Below are 21,370 nucleotides of genomic sequence, written 5' to 3'. Positions count from 1 at the left end.
AAAACTCTTAACTAAACTTAAGCCCACCAAATTAGCAGCAGACAACCTCCCAAGTGAATACCTACAAATCGCAGCTGATACTCTGGCCTACCCTGTATCCATCTTGATTAACCGATCTCTGTCAGAAAGTTACGTTCCCACACTATGGAAAGTAGCACATATAATTCCCCTCCACAAAGGCAGCCCCTCTACAGAACTAACAAATTACCACCCCATAGCTATTTTCTCTCCACTCTCCAAAATACTAGAGAGATGCATTCACTCTCAGGTCTCAGACTACCTCCTTACTAAGAACCTCCTTTCCAATACTCAGCATGGTTTTCGACCAAACCATAGCACCACCACTGCCTTACTCTCCTTTACTAACACTATCTTTCAGCATAAAAACAATGGCTATCTCTCCTCTGCTACTTTCCTAGACCTATCTAAAGTATTTGACATGGTCCCACACAGACAACCCATCTCTGTCCTCAATAACCTATCCTTCTCTCAATCAGTCACCAAGTGGTTTCAGAGTTACCTGTCTGACCGCCAACAATCCATTGTATGGCAGAATGACATATCTCCCCAACTACCTGTCTCTATAGGGGTTCCCCAAGGATCCATCCTTGGACCCCTACTCTTCTCTATTTTCACCAATAATCTAGCCTCTGCCACCAAACATGGCACACTCATACAATATGCAGATGACTCAACCATCATCTGCTCAGCCCAGTCCCTACCCAAACTGCAAAAAGTCACACAGGAAGCATTTTCTTCTGTTGAAACTTGGTTATCCGATGCCCAATTAATACTCAACCCAAACAAAACTAAACTACTCATCTTCCAACCTACCAAACATACTCAAAACAACTCTCACTTTAACATCACAGCAAAAGACAACACCACTATACACCCAACAGAACACACCAAATTGCTTGGAGTGGAAATAGACAATAAACTAAAATTTGACATTCACATATCCATGACCATAAAAAAGTCCACAAAAAACTAGGAGCGTTATACAGAAATAAGCAACTTCTCACCAAAGCAGCAATGATTTCAGTAGCAAATTCCCACCTTATCTCCATCCTACTTTATGCCTCTTCAATATATACCAACTTAAGGCAATGTGATCTAAACAAGCTAGAGACCTGCTACAAGAAAATCGCCAAATTCACCACAGGGGCATCCTACCATAGTCACCACTGTCTCTCACTTGCTGAACTGGGCTGGCTTGAACCTCCCTCACCTCCTTCAATGGTATCAACTCTCACTCGCCCACAAACTAGTAAACCATCCACTAAATGTCCCATCCCTCCAGAATCTACTCCAACCCTATCACACCACCAGACCACCAAGATCCAGCATAAAAACTCACTTGCAGATCACTAAAGCCAATAACTCCGTTGGTGAAGCACTATTCTCTTGTGCCATAGCCAAATTATGGAACTCCCTCCCACCCACAATTACCTCCGTACCATCATGCACCCACTTCAAAACTTTAGTAAAAGCGCACCTAAAAACATGCTGGCTATGCCCTTGCAACTCCCACTCTAATATCACCCACCCCATCCAGCCACTACCTTTCTTTCCACCCCACTAACTACCTTGATTATAGCAAGCTCGGATGCTCATAAGCCTACTACTTATTATACAACAGGAACTTCTTATAGTAACAATTGTTAATGTCTGTTATGTACTTCGCAGATAAAGATTCTAGTTGTCTACTGATGTACTATGTTCTTCATCTGTAACTATGTTTGTAATTAATTGCTATGTTAATCAAATTGTTAATTGCTATGTAAATCCAATGTAACTACTATCTGTATATTTTAACTGTGGAGCTTTTCTCCCTGGGCCTCCGCTGAAAATGGACCTATGTCCATTCGGACACTCCCGGTCAACAAATGTAAATTAATAAATACATAAATAAATAAATAAATCATGGCTGCACAGGTAAAAACCACACTCTCCAAAGCTAAGAACACAGCATCCATGGGACCTGACATTATCCCAGGCTGCGTTCTACACGATCTGCAGAATGAACTGGCACCCCACCTGAGCACCATATTCAGTCATAGCCTCACCTCAGGCTTTGTGCCCACTGAATGGCACACAGCAGTGGTTATCCCACTCCACAAAGGGGAAGCCACCACAGACCCCAGGAACTACCGGCCCATTAGCATATCGAGCCTGGTCTGCAAGGCCATGGAATGTATCATCATGGATCTTATACACAAAGACATTGGTAATCTTCAGACTCTGGACCCCACCAAGTTTGGGTTTGTAAAAGGCAGACCATGCCTCCTAAACCTGATAGACTTCTTTGAAGCAGTCATCAAAGCCATAGACGAGGGTAAGGTGGTTCACACAGCCTATCTAGATCTTGCCAAGGCTTTTGACACCATCCCCCACTCTGGAATTATAGATAAACTCACTAAACTAGGTATAAATCCCTATGTCACAAGATGGGCTGCCAACTGGCTCACTAAAAGAACCCACACTGTGAAAGTAGCAGACTCCAAATCCATCTTCAGACCAGTGACAAGTGGAGTACCACAGGGTTCTGTCCTGGGTCCTCTCCTGTTTGGTATCTACGTTTCTTAAGTACAGGCTAACTCAGAAGGTCTTTAGCTAATGAAGTTCACAGATGACTGCAAACTAGGAGCCATAATCGAAACTCCTAATGATGTGGACATCCTACAAAAGGGCCTCACTGAGACAGGTGCCTGGTGTCAAAGCCATGGCCTCAAGCTCAATGCCAAAAAGTGCATTGTCATTCCCTTTGGTAAACACTCTGTATCCATGAGCTACCATATAGGTGGTAGTCTACTTACTGAAAGTGTGATAAGAGACCTTGGGACACAGATGGACAGTAGTCCCTTCTTTGATAATCACATGACCACAGTAGTCAGGAAATCCTTCTATGTGGCACACCTCATCACAAAAGTTTCTCATCTAGGAAAAAAGAGGTAATTGTTCCCCTCTACTCGTCACTCATTAGACCCATTATAGAGTACAACACCCCTTTTGGTATGTACCTCACAAGACATCTACAACAACTGGAAAGGCCGCATAAATACCTCACAAAGAGGATTACTGGCCTCAAACAGATGCCCTACGCAGACCGTCTCAAAAAACTCCAGCTTTCCTCCGTTGTATATCGCCTACTCAGAGGTGATCTCTGCCTAACATACAAAGCTATGTCAAACCCAGAGCTGTTGGACATGCTCCACTTAAAGAAATTCCAATCCCTCTGAGCTACACGCTCTAGGATCCTAAACCTTGTCACTACAATAAACAGAACATGCTGGAGGGTTTGATTCCTGTCCCAGAGACTTCCCATACTCTGGAACAGACTACCTATCTATGTCAAACAGAGCTCCTCATTAGCACTATTCAACAAAAATCTTGACGATTGGATGGGAAATAGGGAATTAACCCCGGGGATCACCTCTGTGGCTCTGCTCAACAGGAGCACAGGAAAATAATTTTCTTGGGTGGCGAAAGCCAGGGTACCTTTTTGGCTAGGCTTATATAGGCCCTAGGGCCAATAGCCTAGTACCTACCTATGGACCTATGAACTAGACAGACAAACCTACTAACAAACAAAGAATATGAAATATATGAAAGAGCAACAGTACTGGAGATATACAAACATATATTTTTCTTTGTGGGGCATCAACCCACCTACCCAGAGATCTTTGCTACTTAATCATATAATATTGTTATTCTTCAATGAAAAACAAAGAAAACAAAAACTTTATTTTGCATTTACCTGTGATGTCATTTTTAGAGCTGGTTCCAGGCAAAACATCTTTTTTTTTTTTTAGCAGTGATTTACCACTCTATAGACTCTTTGGGGATTTGTTTGGGAGTTGCTCTAATTTATTCAGTGGAGCAGCTTAAGATTAAAATTTGAGCTGCTAGAATACAATTAGAAAAATACTCGCACATAATTAAAAAAGGGGAAACAAATTGGCTATATAATGCTGATTGATGGGTTCAAGAACCCCACTGTTTTTACTGCATTTGTAAACTTCTGTAATCCTGCTGGCAAAATCATATTGTGTAAATGTGGTAAATCCTGAAATAACCTAGCAGGTAATACATTTCTGCATAAAATAAGTGAAAAAGCTTACTTTTCAGGTAAACGGTAAAACTATAAAGAGGCTGCTCATGATGTACTGGGAATTTTACATCACTCTTCTGTACTTTGTAAAATTGCCAGATGGGACAAGATTAAATCTACAACAGCAGATTGCAGTTCTCACCTCAGGAAAAAAATATCAGGTATGTAGTGAAAATATGCATCACGACCAGTATTCATACCTGTTTTTTTATGTTCTAGAGTTCAGCTGAGGGATATGACATTACAACTTGCTCTTTTGTTGATTCTAGATATGGCTTACAGATACCTCATTGAATCCTGACATAGTGATGGCACAATTTGTTAAGTAAAGCAGTTGCAAACTGATTCCACTGATCAGCCAACATATCATAAGGTGATAAAAAACATGGTGGTGAAAAATAAACATTGTTATTTGTACCAGTGATCCTAGCAATGGCTGCCTGCCATAGAGCCATAGGTTCATAGGTAAGTACTAGGCTAGCTGCCCTTGTGGGCCATATTAAGCCTAGCCAGTTTCCCTTTTTGCACTCAAAATAACCTATCCCATTTAGTAATGGATTTGCCTTACCCATCCTCATCATCATCTTCTTTTGGTTGTTCCCATTAGGGGTCGCCACAACGGATCATCTGTTTCCATTTCTTCCTGTCCTCTGCATCATGCTCTTTCACACCAACCACCTGCATGTCCTCCCTCACCACATCCATAAACCTTATGTTAGGCCTTCCTCTTTTCCTCTTACCTGGCAGCTCCATCCTTAGCATCCTTTTCCCAATATACCCAGCATCCCTCCTCAGCACATGTCCAAACCAATGCAATCTCACCTCTCTTGCTTTAAATCCAAACTGTCCAACCTGAGCTGACCCTCTAATATACTGATTCCTAATCCTGTCCATCCTAGTCACACCCAGTGCAAATCTTAACATACCTTTTCATCAATGCCACCGTCTCCAACCCATATAACATAGCTGGTCTCACTACCCTCTTGTAGACCTTCCCTTTCACTCTTACTGGTACCCGTCTGTCACAAATCACTCCTGACACTCTTCTCCACACTTTCCACCCTGCCTGTACTCTCTTCTTCACCTCTCTTCCACATTCACCATTACTCTGAACTGCTGATCCCAAGTACTTAAACTCGTCCACCTTTACCAACTCTACTTCCTGCATCCTCACCATTCCTCTACCCTCCCTCACATTTACACACATATATTCTGTTTTAGCCCGGCTGACCTTCATTCCTCTCTTCTCTAAAGCATATCTCCACCTCTCCAGGGTTTCCTCAACCTGGTCCCTACTCTCACTCCATATCACAATGTCATCTGCAAACATCATAGTCCACGGGGCCTCCTGTCTGATCTCATCTGTCAACCTGTCCATCACCACTGCAAATAAGAAAGGGCTCAGAGCTGATCCTTGATGTAATCCCACCTCCACCTTAAACATATCTGTCACTCCCACCGCGCTCCTCAACAATGTCACACTACCCTCATACACATCCTGTACCACTCTTACATACTTCTCTGCCACTCCCAACTTCCTCATACAATACCACAACTCCTCTCTAGGCACCCTGTCATATGCTTTCTCTAAGTCCACAAAGACACAATGCAACTCCTTCTGACCTTCTCTGTATTTCTCCAACAACACTCTCAGAGCAAGTATTGCATCTGTAGTGCTCCTTCCTGGCATGAAACCATACTGCTGATCACTAATCATCACCTCCCTTCTTAACCTAGCTTCCACTACTCTTTTCCATAACTTCAAGCTGTGACTGATCAGTTTTATCCCTTTATAGTTACTACAGCTCTGCACATCACCCTTATTCTTAAAGATAGGTACCAAAACACTTTTTCTCCACTCCTCAGGCATCCTCCAACTTTCCAAAATTTTGTTAAACAATCTGGTTAAAAATTCCACTGCCATTTCACCTAAGCACCTCCATGCTTCCACTGGTATGTCATCTGGGCCAACAGCCTTTCCATTCTTCATTCTCTTTATAGCTGCTCTTACTTCCTCCTTGCTAATCTGTTTCACTTCCTGATTCCCTATCCTATAGTTGATAATTATATATTACCACTAAAAACTGTCTTTCGGCTTTTCCCGGTTAGGGGTCCCCACAGCGGAACTCCGGTCCGCTAATGATTGGCAGTAGATTTTTACGTGCTGGCTTGCCGGGCCTAACGCAGAACCTTCAGCGAAGGAACGCCCATTCATGCATGTCGACACACAGAAGACGCTCTGAGAATCGAACGTGCAATGTCTAACTGTGAGGTGACAACGCTACCGCAGCACCACCACCACAGTAGTTATAATTATATATTACCACTAATGAGAATAATTGGGATCATACCATAGAAAATTTGAGGTAATCTGTGCATGGGATAAAGGATTTAGAAGATGCCCCTGTCCATAAGTAGTATAGGGAGCAATCATGGAGTAAATTTTCTTTTTCACATCCACAGATCTAACTTGCACTTGAATATGGACAGAGATGATGTTTGTTTTATGTGGATGGGGAGTCTGTTCCACAGCAGTGGCATCCTTTTCGAGATATACCTGTCCCTCCAAACATTTCTGTTGATGTTGCAGAAAAGTTTTAGATCCCTAGACTGTGTATTTCTGATGCCATTTGACTTGATGATGTGCAGTAAATCCATGAGTGATGGGTTGGAGGAAACCTTGTATGGCAGACACAGGTCATCACCTCTTAGCAGTATGTAAGATACCAAGCATAGCGAGACGGCTTTGAGTCAGTTCATGTAGGACATGTTGTTTAGGCCTTGTATCCTTTCAGTAAGGTATTTCTGTGGGCATTCCAGTTGTTGCATGTGTCTGGACAGATGCATGCCAAAGGGGCAGCATTATAGTCAATGATTGGCCTAACAAGGGCTGAGTAGAGGGGCGCAATGACATCTGTAGATCTAGACACAATCCCTTTGTTTATAAACTGGGCAATATATTAGGACTTCCTTACAATAATAGACGCACGATGGTCAAAAGTTAGGTCACTGTCCACATAAGTTCACAAACCCTGAGCAACTGGGTCAAATCCTAGGCGCGTTTTGTCAATATGGTAGATCCCTGGGGTAGATGATTTCCCACAGGATACAGTAATGCGTTTTTTTGTCATTTAGTTTCAGTCCATGACTTTGGCACCAGTTATCTATTTGAGAATCCTTACTGCAGGATGGGCTAAGTCATTTGGGGATTCAATGACTGCTCCTAGCTTGCAGTCATCTGTAAACGTAGTCAGCCAGAGCCCTTTGGTATTGTTTTTTACTTCAGAAAAGTAAATGTCAAGCAAGAGAGGTCCCAGCATAGAACTTTGGAGGCCTCCAGTAGTAACGGGCATCTTTGTGGAGGTAACTTCACTTACTTTGATTATATGCATCCTATCTGTGAGTCAGTTATCAATCCATTGGGTGACATAGGGGCTTATGCCCAGTTTATTTAGGTTTTCAGACTTTCAAAGACATGCATCTGGAGCGTTTCTCCCCAGGCCTCCACTGAGAATTGGCTTTGTTCCAAGTCGGACTTTCCCGGTAAACAAATGTTACAAAAAAAATAAAAAAATTCTGCTGTGCCTGAGTGGTAATTGTGTCAAAAGCTTTGGCCATTTTAAAGAATGCAGTGTGTACCATTTTGCCTTCATCCATTGCTTTGGTGACCTTTTCCAAAAAATCTACCAGGCTGAGTATGCATGACCTGCCCTTGATGAATCCAAACTGTGATGGGTCCAGTGTTTGGAGGTTACCTGTGTTTTGAGTTATTAATTCCATGATAAGTCTTTCTATTGCTTTGCAAATGAGGCTAGTCAGACCTTTGGGTCTGTGGAAGGTCCTCTCTTATGCAGAGGAATGACTGTTCTCCATTCACTTGTTGCAAAGCCTTCAGCTTTAATCATTTGATTATTGGTTTGTCAATTGTTTAATTGGTATTTAGATCTTGTATATAAGTAGTGAGGTTTCTTTGTTTAATTGTAACCTGATGAAGCGCACTTGTGTGTGCGTGAAAGCGCTCGTTCTACAATAAAAACTTTTTACTTTTCATGGTGGTTCCTTGCAGTTTTACTTATCTTCAGTTTGCTTCTTTTCGTGGTGGAAGGAACCTTTGGATGGTCGGCATTTGCTTACTGCTATTAGTTTTACTGTTTTTGTGCTTGGCCGATCATTACATGATGGATATGCCCAACATTGAACTAGACTACAATCCAACAGGTATTTCGGGAACCGATAGTTGGAACTGCTTGTTTTATCAAAAAGACAATCCGCTTCTGAATTTGGATGTTAAATGTGATGTTTCTATAAATACGGCTAACAGTAATGAGAATCTGCATGACTTTTTTGGTCGGTTAAGAAACCTAGAGAATGATTTATATCGCCTGCACAGGCTTATTTGGCAAAAGAGGCATCTGCAAGCCTGTCTTCATTTTAAGGTTATCCCCCGTGGCATGCGGGTCCTGTGTATGCCGAGCTACGGGGATAGTCACCCGGAGCTACTACGAAAGTGGCAGCAGCTTAACATCGAGTTCGGCAACAAGTACATACATTTGCTACTGGACTATTTTTCGCCTATTGAGGCTGAGCTCTTAATCAAGGTGGAAGAACAACACAAGTTTCTTACCATGAACTATCAAACAGAGTTCTGTACTTTAAAAATACACAATATGAATAAGCAACTAGCCCTTTATAGTAATAAACTAGAGCAAATAAAACTCAAGAAGTTAAGACGCGACTACCAGGATTTTCAACTGGGTCGCATCTTTGTCTGGCCAAGAATCAACCAAAAAGAAGGATCTCAGACTGTCCATGCATCTGAAGTTCCGCAGATGATGAGCAATGAACCTGATGCCTCTGCTGAACTTTTGGTTACCCGTTCGATGGCTGATAGCCAATTAGGTGATATCATTGACCGTGAGTCCGGTCAATCTAACACTTTCTTACCCTGCAATCAACAGGGTCTGAATAATAATGATAATTTGGGTGCCAAACCTAAGGCCAACAACTCAAATAACACTTTTGTTGCACCCGTGCCTTTAAACTTCCCCCTTCCTTACAAGAGCGCAGTACGCACGCGCTCAGTCAGCCGGGGAAGAATGAAAAGAAAGATGTCAGGAGAAACGCCAGAACGGAGAAGGAAAGCAAGGAATTGAACTGTCTATTCTTTAACCTAACCTCAAGGACTTTTTCAGCAGATGAACAATGTATCTTAAATAAAGGTTTGTCGTTCATTCCCTCTAAAGGAAGTACACTGTCCGATACTCTTATAGGCCTACGCCTTTTTGCAAGAAAACTGTCGCTGAAGGTATTGTTTAAGGACAACCTATCTGACAATGTTGAGTTTGATTGTAAAACTTTACTTTGTAAAAGGAAAAGCTGTTTTATACCTCCAATGCTGCAGCCTGTTGAATGCTTTATGCGTGCATGTGAACGTGAATTCTATTTGTACTATGAACAGGAGAAACATAAAGGTATCTTTGTAAATATGAACCATGCACAAAGGTGTTCCCTGGATAATCTCTGTCATGACACGAACTTGGTTTTTAAACCGGCTGATAAGGGAGGGGGGGCTGTTGCATTAGATGCTTGTTTTTATAAAGAATTAATGTATAATATGCTTAGCAACGATAAGGCATATAAAGTTATAGATAGATCAAAGATAGCATCCACCATTAATTACGTACATGATACATTTTATGATCTGCTTATGACTAGATCTATAGATAAAGCACTCTATGACTTCCTAATGATAGACTCCCCCCTGATTCCCTTAATTAAGGGATTACCCAAGCTACATAAAAATGAAGACCCTCCCCCATTATGACCAATAGTGTCAGGTGAACACTGGGTCAGGGAGAATGCTTCGCTATATGTGCAATCTAAATTAGGGGTTATGGTTAATGCTGTTCCTACCATTTTAAAGAACTCTTATGATCTTTTGGATGACCTAAAACAAGATCTAGTTAGGAATAACATCGATGGAGACACCTTATTAGTCACGCTGGACATTAAAAGTTTGTTTATCAGCATCCCTAATGACTATGGTCTTGATGCAATAAGGTCTCATTTAGTTGAGCTTGGCAATATTGATAGCAATGAGATAATGAACATCTGTTGCCTACTGGATTTGATCCTGAATAATAAAATCTTTTTGTTTGACCACAAAGTTTATGCACAGACATGGGGAGTAGCCATGGGCACTCCCTGTGCCAATGCATACGCTAACATAGTGGTCTATAGATGGGAGAAGGAGTTTATATTTAATGACCCTAGGTTTACTAACGTCATCCTTTATAGACGCTTTGTAGATGACGTTTTGATGCTTTGGAATGGAGATATACATATGCTGAAGGAGTTCATATGTTACATGAACTCCACTACTTCATTTTTCACCTTTACGTATGAATGTTCCCCTATAAGTGCTAATTTCTTGGATATTACCATTATTAAGGAAAATAACAACAGCCTAACTACCACCTTATATAGAAAACTATGTTGGAAGAATAGCATCCTTCACTATGATAGTTTACATCCACGTTATGTGTTTCGTAACATTGTGAAAGGTCAGATGACTAGAATACTTAGAATATGCAGCAATGAGCAGGATGCTATGGAATTAATAAAACATCAGAAGGAATATTTTATAGACAGAGGCTATCCGGTTGAATTAATTAGTAGTGTAATGGATACTCTTTTTGAAATGCCAACACATACAAGAAGGATAGGCTATATTCCCCACAGGAGAGAGAGTAGTAAGGGTGTTACATATGGAATTAAATACACCAACGATGTTGAGCAACTAATTAGGATCATTAGAGGAAACTGGAAGACACTGCTTCTAGACCCCTTTCTTTCACAATTGGTAGGGAAGAAACCTACTTTTAGGTTCAATAATTGCTTTAATATTAAAAGGCTACTTTGTAAAGAGAAACTAGATGTTGTCCCCATTGATATAAGAGCTAATTTTAAAACAGGCACTTATGCATGTGGTAGATGCTCGTTATGCAAATACATTAATAAGACTCAGTATTTCAACATCTCAGGTATTAATATGGATTTTAAACCCACCTTTTATGCTACATGTGATACACAGAATGTCATCTACCTTGCGACCTGCAATCAATGTGATGCATACTATGTAGGGATGACATCGCGTAGACTCAAGGATCGTATTTACAATCATGTTTACGATATAAAGAAGATTAATCTTACCAATGCTCTAGCTATGCATTGCCATGATAGATCCCAACATAGTTTTAGTTTCCTGGTTTTGCAGGTAGTAAATCCAAACAGGAGAGAAGGGGACCATATAGGCACCACTGAGATGTTTGAATTAAGATGGATACTGAGACTAAAGGCCCATGTTCCACCTGGGCTCAATTCGGTGGTTAGTATCCGTCCTGTCCTTCTAGGATCCCTATGACATGCTGGCTACCTTTTTGTTTCCTCCACCCACTTATACTATACATTTACACAATATATATAGGTTGTCATACATTCTTTGAACATACTCTGGCCTTTCAATTATAGCTTTTTACATCGTATTCCAGTTTTCTTGGTGTTTTTTTAAACATGGTCTAGGCTTACATATTGGTGTGTTTTGCATTTTGTATTTTTGGTAATTACTGTTTACCACATAATGGAATGGTATGCATTTATATGATATTGATTATATGAGCTTATGCCAATATTTAATTTTTGAGTGTATATTGACATGCATTTGGCATTATTTATTGTAGTAATTTAACTATTAGATCAATGTATGATTCTAAGCAGTACAACTAACATCGTTTGAAATGTGCACTATGAAAATAGACAAGCACTTAGAATATTAGTATGAATACATACTTTAAGCATATTTTGTTGCTATGTTTTAATGTGATGCATCTTTAGTGTTTTTGAATCTTGATGGATCCGTTATATATTTCTGTACCTGATGATTATCGTCAGCCTGTTGATGTTGGACATTTGTAAATAGGGTTTTATTGTTCTATATATCTTTAAGATAATACTGAATACGTTCACGCAAATAGCGGAACAATTTTAACTATCTTAATATGGTCCACTTTTCTTTATGTAATAAGGTTTTCTATACTTAGCTAATATAACTCTTGGCTAAGCATCATATTATTAAAGGGCTAATATGTTATATTGAAGCCCTTTAATACTACATCTGCGTATGCTAAATTGATTTAGCAGATGTTGTCCTTGATCCGTAGTGAGATACGACATGATGTATTTTGTCATCTGGACCTACAAATGATGAATAGAGTAATAAATCTTTTAGAGTGTTTAGTTTCTGAGATATATATCATATGTCTTTATAAATGATTTTTATAAATTCTGTTGATGAATGTTTCTGGAGCACAGTTTGGCAATTGAGTATACGTGCTTCAACATGGGCGCTATAGAATATTACAAATCTGTCCTTTTAAATTGTAGAATGATTATTGCTTTAATCATTTGATTATTGGTTTGTCAATTGTTTAATTGGTATTTAGTTCTTGTATATAAGTAGTGAGGTTTCTTTGTTTAATTGTAACCTGATGAAGCGCACTTGTGTGTGCGTGAAAGCGCTCGTTCTACAATAAAAACGTTTTTACTTTTCATGGTGGTTCCTTGCAGTTTTACTTATCTTCAGTTTGTTGCAAAACCTGTATGGAGGCTGAGACTGAACAGTGTTGTTAGGGGTGTGGCTAAATTGTGCTTCATGCTATTTAAGATGCATCCAGTTATAATGCTAGGACTCATCGATATAGTATTTTTAGCTTTTGATAGCACTTTTAGGACTTATAGCTGGAGGTGAGCCTGTTTCAAGTATATTCTGAGGGACAGACAAAGGTGAGAAAGGGGTAAAGTTAGAGCTAAATTTATTGGCCAGTAGGTTCGCTTATCTTCTGCCTTAGTGTAGGTAATGTACATTATTCATAATCAGTTCAGTGCATTGCTGCTCTGTGCTTTTGAGATTCGGCTTGAGTAGCTATTTTAGCCTCAAACTTAGCTTTGGTGGATTTTATTAAACTTCTGAGTTGTTTCTTTATTTCAGTGGCGAGGGCTGTAACATTCTGGGAATTAGTCTTCTTACTTTTGGTCAAAATTCTTTTCCTTTTATTATAAAGTTGTTGATACTGTGGTTTCCATATGTGGGTTTGATGTTGGGGTTTGCCCTGCACTTGTTCCTATGGGGTACAGCTGCATCTATGCAGCTGTTTAGATGTTGGTATAATGTGATGGTGTACATTTCATACATATTCAGTGGTGTTAATGGGGATTGGTGGGGATTTGAAGCTTGCCACTGTATCACTTAGAAGTAGATAGTTTGTCTTAAAGAAATTTCTAAAGGTACCTTGGGTGAAGGGGTCTCTGGGTTTAGTTTTATTTTGAAAAAGACTGCTTTATTGTTAGACCTAACAAGTGATGAAGATAAACAAGGGATGGTGCATGTTGCTCCCATATTAGTAAGGACAAGATCCACTATGTTACTCCCTCTAGTGACTACTCTGACTAATTGTTCTAGAGCATTTGTAATGACAAAGTTCAGGAATCTCTGTGCTTCCTAATTTAATGAGATAGCATTGGTAGGCAGCCCACAAGAATCTTGCTAAGTACATTTCTACAACTAAAGCACACGGTTTGGAATACTGGGAAATATATATAGGCGGCTTTGCATTTGTACAAATTGTAGAGCCACATTGTTAGCACAGTACTCCATAATCCACTCTGTCCCACACTCACCTTGACATGTACTCCTATCCCGAGGGCTAAGCCTGTACTTGTTTTGTAATGAGTGCATGTGGGCATTATACAGGACTGTGCTATTCTGGGAGTAAGCAGCACCGTACAATTGATGATATATATATATATATATATATATATATATATATATATATATATATATATATATTTTTTTTTTCTTTCACTGACAGTGTTGCACTATTGAATCGGGTCCAGCTAACTAGGTAACAGAAAAATGTCATGCAAGCACTTATGAAGTTATAATAGATATTCAATAACCCTTTCATATACTGTTGCCTAAATAGGAATACATGAAAGTATCCTGCCAATCACACAAGACTTACGTTTTTTTGCTGATACGAAGGAGGAGAAAGTTCATAAAAATGTCAGGAAATGCCTCTTCACACAGATAATAAATTATGACCTATCTATGGTCCCCCCTATGGTCAAAAATTTGGTCTCAACAAATTAACTCACTTGGGTACAATCCAAAATCTCTCCTCTTTCTTAACTTAAACCAAAAGTCTGAATATGTTAAGAATTTACATCCAGTTATTAAGCACATGGTAGTAACTACTCAGAAGCTTTTTAATTCAGTACAGCTATTTAAGGCCCTCTCCCTCCTCCAGCCCCTTCACCTTAATTCTAATTTGCGGCTAAATGAGTAACTTATAAACTTACAAGGGTATCATTTATTAAGGGACCTTACAGTTTGGGAGATCTACAAATGGAGAGAATATGATTTAACACAACTTAGAATGTAGCTTAATCTTCCAAAGAAATATGTAAGCATCCTTAACTCACTGCGATATCTTATAAATGCCAAATTCATGCCAGATAATGGTGTTATGCAGGATGTTAATCTATCTCAATTAATTCTCAATAACCTGACGAATAAGGGGAAAACAATTTATAGAGTATACAAACTGGTAATGGATATAAAATGTTGATATATTCTATTATTCTCTGCTTTCTGGAAAGGGAAATCCCAACAAGTTAATGAGCAAAACATAAACACTGCTATTGAACATACGGTCAAATTCACTCCATTCAAAAAGCTACTCTACGCCCAGCTAATGAGCAATAATGACGCTTGCTTCACCTCACAAAAAATTAATAAATTTAATACTAATCACTCACCTAAATGCCCATACTGTCCTAGTCAATCAGCAGATATCCTTCATGTTATGTGGGAGTGCAGTAAAGTGTATAATCTATGGTGTTCATTAAGAACTAGGCTTGAAAAAAATGGGTTACGAAAAGAGCACCCTGTCATGGGAAATGGCTATACTACACATTAATACAAACAATCTCCCAAAAATTCTAAAGCACATCCTCATCACAATTTGTGCTCTTATTAAATTCTACATCACAAAGAACTGGACTCTTGCCCCCCCCCCCCTTTCTTGGGAAGGCTTCAGCAACTTAGCCATTAAATATATCTCTTCTCACAAATTACTATACATAACCACCAAACATAAATATTACTCCAAATATTGTGAATACTTGCTGGATGTCATCCTTAAGAGGTGAAAAATATTACTCAAGGTTAGAAAATATGTCCTTATTATAAGGAGCTGGTTGGAAATTTTAATCAGAACTTTCCTTTTTTTTAGTTTGTTGGTAATTAGCTGAATGCATAAGGATTTATCCCGTATATAGTATACATTCTCTTTTTCCTTATCCCCCCAATGGCAATATCCCATTACTGGTCGTACTTATAGATCCTCTCTTTTTACTTAAGACTGGCTTTCTAACAAGTTGGCTGTTAGTGTGACTTCTTTGTACATAATGTATATAGGTTGTTGTTTTTGTTATTGTTTGTATGTATTGTAAATGCATGTTTTTCCATTTGAAATGATGTGTATAAGGAAAAGTTTATTTTACTATTTCTATTTGAAAAACTGAATAAAGAAATTTTTGAAAAAAAAAAAAGGAAATGCTTTTTCACTGAAAGTGTCGAGATGACAACTATTTTATATATGAGGCAAACCTAATGATTGGATTAAAATGTGCAAGTAAACCACTGAAAACTGGGAAAGGGTAAAACACGCATTTTTTTAGTTTTACATTTGCAGTCTGTAGCAAATTCAAATCAGTGGAAAATATGCTCCAAATGTCTTTCGTTTGCAGTCATTTTTATCTGTGATGCACTTGCCTCATTCTATTTAAGCACAAAGTTGTGTTGTACTGTCATGAATCCTTTATCTCAATTTACATGGAAGCAAAGAATAAATGTACAAGTCAGAAAAGGGAGATATCAAAAATACAGCAAACATGCGTAAGAAGAATATTTTCTCTATTTGTATGTGTGTGTATGTGTGTGTGTGTGTGTGTGTGTGTGTGTATGTGTGTGTGTGTGTGTGTGTGTGTGTGTGTGTGTGTGTGTGTGTGTGTGTGTGTGTGTGTGTGTGGAGGGGGGTGGTTCTGTAGTTTACAATAATTAACTTTCCAAGTGAAGAAACCAAATATTTCACACACACACACACACAGTCACTTTTCGTATAAGCTTTCTGTTTCTGAAATTCATTTGGGAGGGCATAGAGAAGTGAGAAACCATCAGCCAATGGAAGTAAGTAGGTGGAGACAACATAAAGAGTCATAAATATGCTCTTTGTTCGGAAACGTTAATATACATTGCCGAAAAGGAGCAAAGGAAGTGCACGAGGTAAGAGAAGCAGCAATATACTTTTAAGCAGCTTTACTTTTAACTTTCCATGGGAACTGCAAGCCAGCCACTTCAATTATTTTGCTAGCTTGCTTTGCACTTAGATGACCTTCCAAGGCAGTCTATAATGTGTGTTTTGCATGTGATTCATTTCTGCTTCAAAGTTGAAGCAGGCAGGTATTACATCTGTGTGCAGCCAAGCACACACCATATTTTCAGAATGTGAAACACAATTCCTGAGGGGAAACTTTTTGCACAGCTCCATGACATCATGTGATTTGCTTTCAAATGTATAGAATGGCTGCTTTGTAATCTGTGTACTAGCATGTGCAGATTATTTCAAAAGCACATTTGGACTTTTCCCAGATGTTTAACAAATGTAATATTGAAAAAGTTCAAAGCATATCTCTTGACATCCACTGAAAGATTTCAGTAAACAACGGAAAAGGTTGAAGTATTGTGTGCGTGCGTGCGTGTGTGTGTGTGTGTGTGTGTGTGTGTATGTGTGTGTGTGTGTGTGTGTGTGTGTGTGTGTGTGTGTGTGTGTGTGTGTGTGTGTGTGTGTGTGTGTGTGCATACATCCAGAATGGAGTATGATTTGAAAATACCATACTGCAGATGACTAGGTAGGTTTAATACTTTAAAACCTTGGGATTTAGAGGATGTGATGATGTACATATAGTGCTGTGCTCATCTCTGTAGATGAAATAAGAAGTAGTACATAAGGCTTGCTTCACTGTAACTTAAATGTTAAGACATGGTGATTCATGCTTTATGACAGAGAGTAAATCACTTAACTTTCTTGTGCTTCAATCCAATTAAGTAAAACTGGGTAGAAAACTGAAAATGGTTAAACTATGTCTTTAGTTTCAAAGGTAAATGTCCTCAGGGATTATCAATGGGACAGAAAGCATATGTTCACAAAGACCTGTGCATCATATAGTGTGATGTATTGCATTAATTATGCTCTTTAAAATTTCATCAGAACAAAACATTCATTCATTTTACATTCTGTTGGTTTTGGAATAGGACTATTTGCTTTAATGTCTTTACAGGATAGTTTGCTGTCATCAACGTGAAACAGCCTAGGCAGATTGTTAGGTACTACAACACTTTTAAGATATTTTAGTGTTCTACTTCAGGACATATAGTTGGAGTCTGAAATTGTGACGTAGTACAACACAACTTTCTTAAGTCTGAATGTTATAGTTTAGACACTGAGTTGCAAGCCTACAAACATGGGTAGGGACTCTGTGTTTTATGCAAAGAACAACCTCTTTACTTGTCTAACCTTTCATATTGTAATTTTGTTTGCCCTGTTTCTGAGACCCCACTAAAGAATTCAGCCCTCAGAGTTGAAGTTTGGAATGCTCTTGTTGTTTCCTTTACTAAAACTGGGAACTTTACAAGGTATTGAAACTAAACTTATCATGATTAAATGGGGGTGGCCAGGGATGAGAAACGGCTTCATTTAATCTCCTAGATGACAGAACTAATGGCAGAGGTGGTGAAACTTGTTATGCACCTTTTAAAAATTGTTGGAACAGAATTCCTGTGAGAACCTACATAAACGAGTTAAATTATAGAGAGAATGGAAAGCAAACCAGCAAAATGGGTTGCTTATTTCAAGTCCTTGCTGATAAAGAAGCTTTACATGGTGTTAATTCAGTAATATAAAACTTATTCGTCCATAAACAGGACAAAAGCATCAGCAAATGTACACCGAATTAGAGTTTTTATAAGGCAAAATATCAGTAGTATGTCTAAATCATAACAGATGAAATGTGGGGACAGTGCAGCAGATAAAATGTTACACGGAATAACAAATTAATTTTCTACATTCTGTAGTGCATTAGTGTGCTGCTCTGTTACTTCACTTCTGTGCCCCACCTCCCAAAGGAGGATTAAGCTGTGAAGTTCCAGTAAATGAAGAAAGCTCCTGAAACAAAACATTACTTTGACTCTTGATTGCAAGCAGTGTTAGGACATCCAAGGGTGGGGGCGTTAATCTGTTAACATAGCCACATTTATAAGTGGATGTGACCGATATAGTTTTTAAGTGAAAGAAATTATTTTATTTTTGTTTGCTGTACCAGTGCGTACCTTGATAAGTGAGGTGGTAGCTGGCTTTATTTTGAAACTTGATTTTAGGTGGTGTTAGGCTGTTGCTTTCTCTAAACAGCTATATCTTTGAGTGGATGTGAGCATGAGTGGTTGAGCACAAATGAGTGAGAGGAATGTAGAAGTAGCCAGGATCTTTAATTAGATATTTATGAACTTGCAGGGTGATCATAGCATTAATATACTATTTTTTTTTTTTATAAATTGAGGTGTGGACTTAAACGTTTTTGGATAAGTATTTACTCCTACCTAGCACATGGCAAACAATTATCCTTTTTAAAACAGCTTGGGCTGTTTAGTAGCATGGATCACCTTCCACAAACTTAGATACAACTTCTGACTTGGGAAGGCGATATATTTCAGTATCATGAGGGCAGTACATATGTATGGGCTAAATATAGTTTTATTCTGTGTTTTGATATTACTGCCTGTAACAAATGAACTACTTTATATGATACGGAATCTCATCTTGCAGGATTAAGGAAGACAGTGTGTGTGTGTGTGTGTGTGTGTGTGGGGGGGGGATTCTCCAGATAAAGTCATACAGTCTCTTATTAAAGATGCAGAGACCCAGAGTGACAGTGATACCCATCCAATATTTGAAGAAAGAATACCTTTTTGAATATTGCTGCACAACATGCTCACAAAACATTCTAATGTGTCATGCAACATTACAAATGAATGTATGTTCACAAACATGTTAATCTATTAGTATGTAAACAGTCTGCTTTGATGTGATAATTCCACACAGTGTACTTGTTTTGTAACAGGCTTTTCATACTTTTCGGACCATTTTTGGGAATGCTTACGAAAATTCAGAATAGGAATCTATATCATACTATGTGTGAAGAAATTAGACACTGTCATCTGTGCTAGCATGTCTGGCTGAAGGCTTTGCACATAATTTCAGATTAACCTGTGTATTATATGCCAGCATGACTAGCTATCGTATTGTAAATAAGTTCTTACACATTGATTTATAATCTGTATACAGAATGTTTTAAAGACTTGAATAGTGTCATTTTACATTTCTAACTGCACATGTTTGTGAAGAAATATTCTAAGGCAAACTGTCTCAGATTCAGCTGATTTGCAGATAATATCATTGGAAATTTGGCAGTTGCTATGTGTTACTGTCAGAAGCTGAAAGACAGGAAGGAACAGTTAGTAAATAGCTGTTGGTTGATTTTCAAAATATGAAATGAAAATTAGAGCTGGAACAGTTATGACAGTTAGGCTAGTCTATAAAAGAGCTTGCAGAAGACAGTTGAAGTCAGACGTTGTCAATTAAGTCAGTTACAGTTAGTTGTGAGTTAACAGCCAGTTGTGAGTTATTCACAGATGTACTGTGCAATGGATACCCAAAAGGACTCACCACGAACTGTAAGCCTACCTTTGCTGTATTGTAATTAATTAGTTCAGATAGGAAAATGATAACTAATCTGTTAGATCAGTTAGTTTTTCTGAATGTTGGATTTCTATCTTACAGTACAGATTTCATTTTCCTGGTTACTGAGTTCTGTTTGTTTATTGGAAATCACTGTTTTATATTTGTAGTCATGTTGCTTATTATTAAATATTTTTTATTAACTTACATTGTGAACAATCAGTGTTTTCTTTAGTGATTTGAGAGTGTTTATACTTGCCTTGATAACTTCCCAGATCAATCTGAAAGCCTGACTGCTTAGGTCATTTGCTACTATTTATTTTAATATTTAATTTTCATAATTGAACATTCCTTTAAAAGGGCATGAAGACACTCTGATTAGTGACAGCATTACCATATTATTTTGGGGAAGGGACACGGCTGGAAATCTGTGTCAGGCCTTCTCAGAATAGTTTGGATGTGTGAGATTTAATTTATTTAAATGTGAGTCTATCAGAGGTCTTAAACTTTGACACATTACTCTGAAGTGTGTAATAAGGAGTTATTACATTAGGGGTAGACAGAGGTATGCAGTCAGTCCCTGGTTATAGAGCGTGTTCCTGTTGTGCGCATAGGGGAGAATTATGGAATATTACTCCTGTTTAAGTGACAGTCTCACATTAGAGTCAGTAGTGAGGATTGAAGCTCCTTAGTTACTGACCCAGGATAGTGGGAGATGAAACATTATTTGGTGGCAGTTCAGTGGGATATTATCTGGGCATCACATTAATTGGTGGCAGCAGTGGGATTTTTAATTGGACTTCAGTAGCCTGTGGGTAGTTGTCATTAGGGTGTACACTCTTTGCAGACACAAAATAAACATACAGAATCTCAGTCTATCACAGTTTTATTTATTTTTAGTTAGTTAGTCAGCGACAGCAGGAAAATATGTCATCAGAAGATTATAGTAAGCTGACAAAGAACCAGTTGGCCAAGGCGTGTGAAGCCAGATGACTGGTGCATGCCAACCTGACTAAGGAAGCAATGATTTCTGCCTTTGTTGTAGCTTCAGCTCAGACCATCTGTTTGCAGGATATCCAGTTTGGTACTGGGGATGTGCTGCCTGCTGAGACAGGACAGTCCACCTTTTTTTAGAGGAACTGAGAATCTGTCTGGAGTTAGAAAGACTGCACTTGGAGGTGGAGAAAAGGGAGAAGCAGAGCTGATATGAACTGGCGGCTAAAGAGAAGCAGTGTCAATATGAACTGGAATGAAATGACTGGAGACTGAAGAGAGACTGCACCTAGAAGTCCAACAACTGGAGGCCAAATGTCTTGAAATGAAATCAGAGAGAGAGTGAGATGTT

The 21,370-nt window shown here is 38.8% G+C and overlaps 2 protein-coding genes across 6 annotated transcripts in view; one reads left to right on the top strand and one right to left on the bottom strand.

Annotated features, from left to right (window-relative positions):
• Window positions 1–21,370, bottom strand: part of SYN1 (synapsin I) — a 2,007,545-nt gene that overhangs the window by 962,048 nt on the left and 1,024,127 nt on the right. The window lies entirely within an intron of this gene.
• TIMP1 (TIMP metallopeptidase inhibitor 1) overlaps window positions 16,427–21,370 on the top strand; it is a 99,577-nt gene continuing 94,633 nt past the window's right edge. The window contains exon 1 of the mRNA XM_044080301.1: window positions 16,427–16,517. The gene's annotated coding sequence lies outside the window, so the exon portion shown is untranslated. The remainder of the gene's footprint in view (window positions 16,518–21,370) is intronic.

This window comes from Protopterus annectens, chromosome 8.part0 (genome assembly GCF_019279795.1).
Source record: "Protopterus annectens isolate FY-2018-M chromosome 8.part0, PAN1.0, whole genome shotgun sequence".
Taxonomy (NCBI): domain Eukaryota; kingdom Metazoa; phylum Chordata; order Ceratodontiformes; family Protopteridae; genus Protopterus; species Protopterus annectens.
This window is presented reverse-complemented; position numbering and strand designations above follow the sequence as displayed.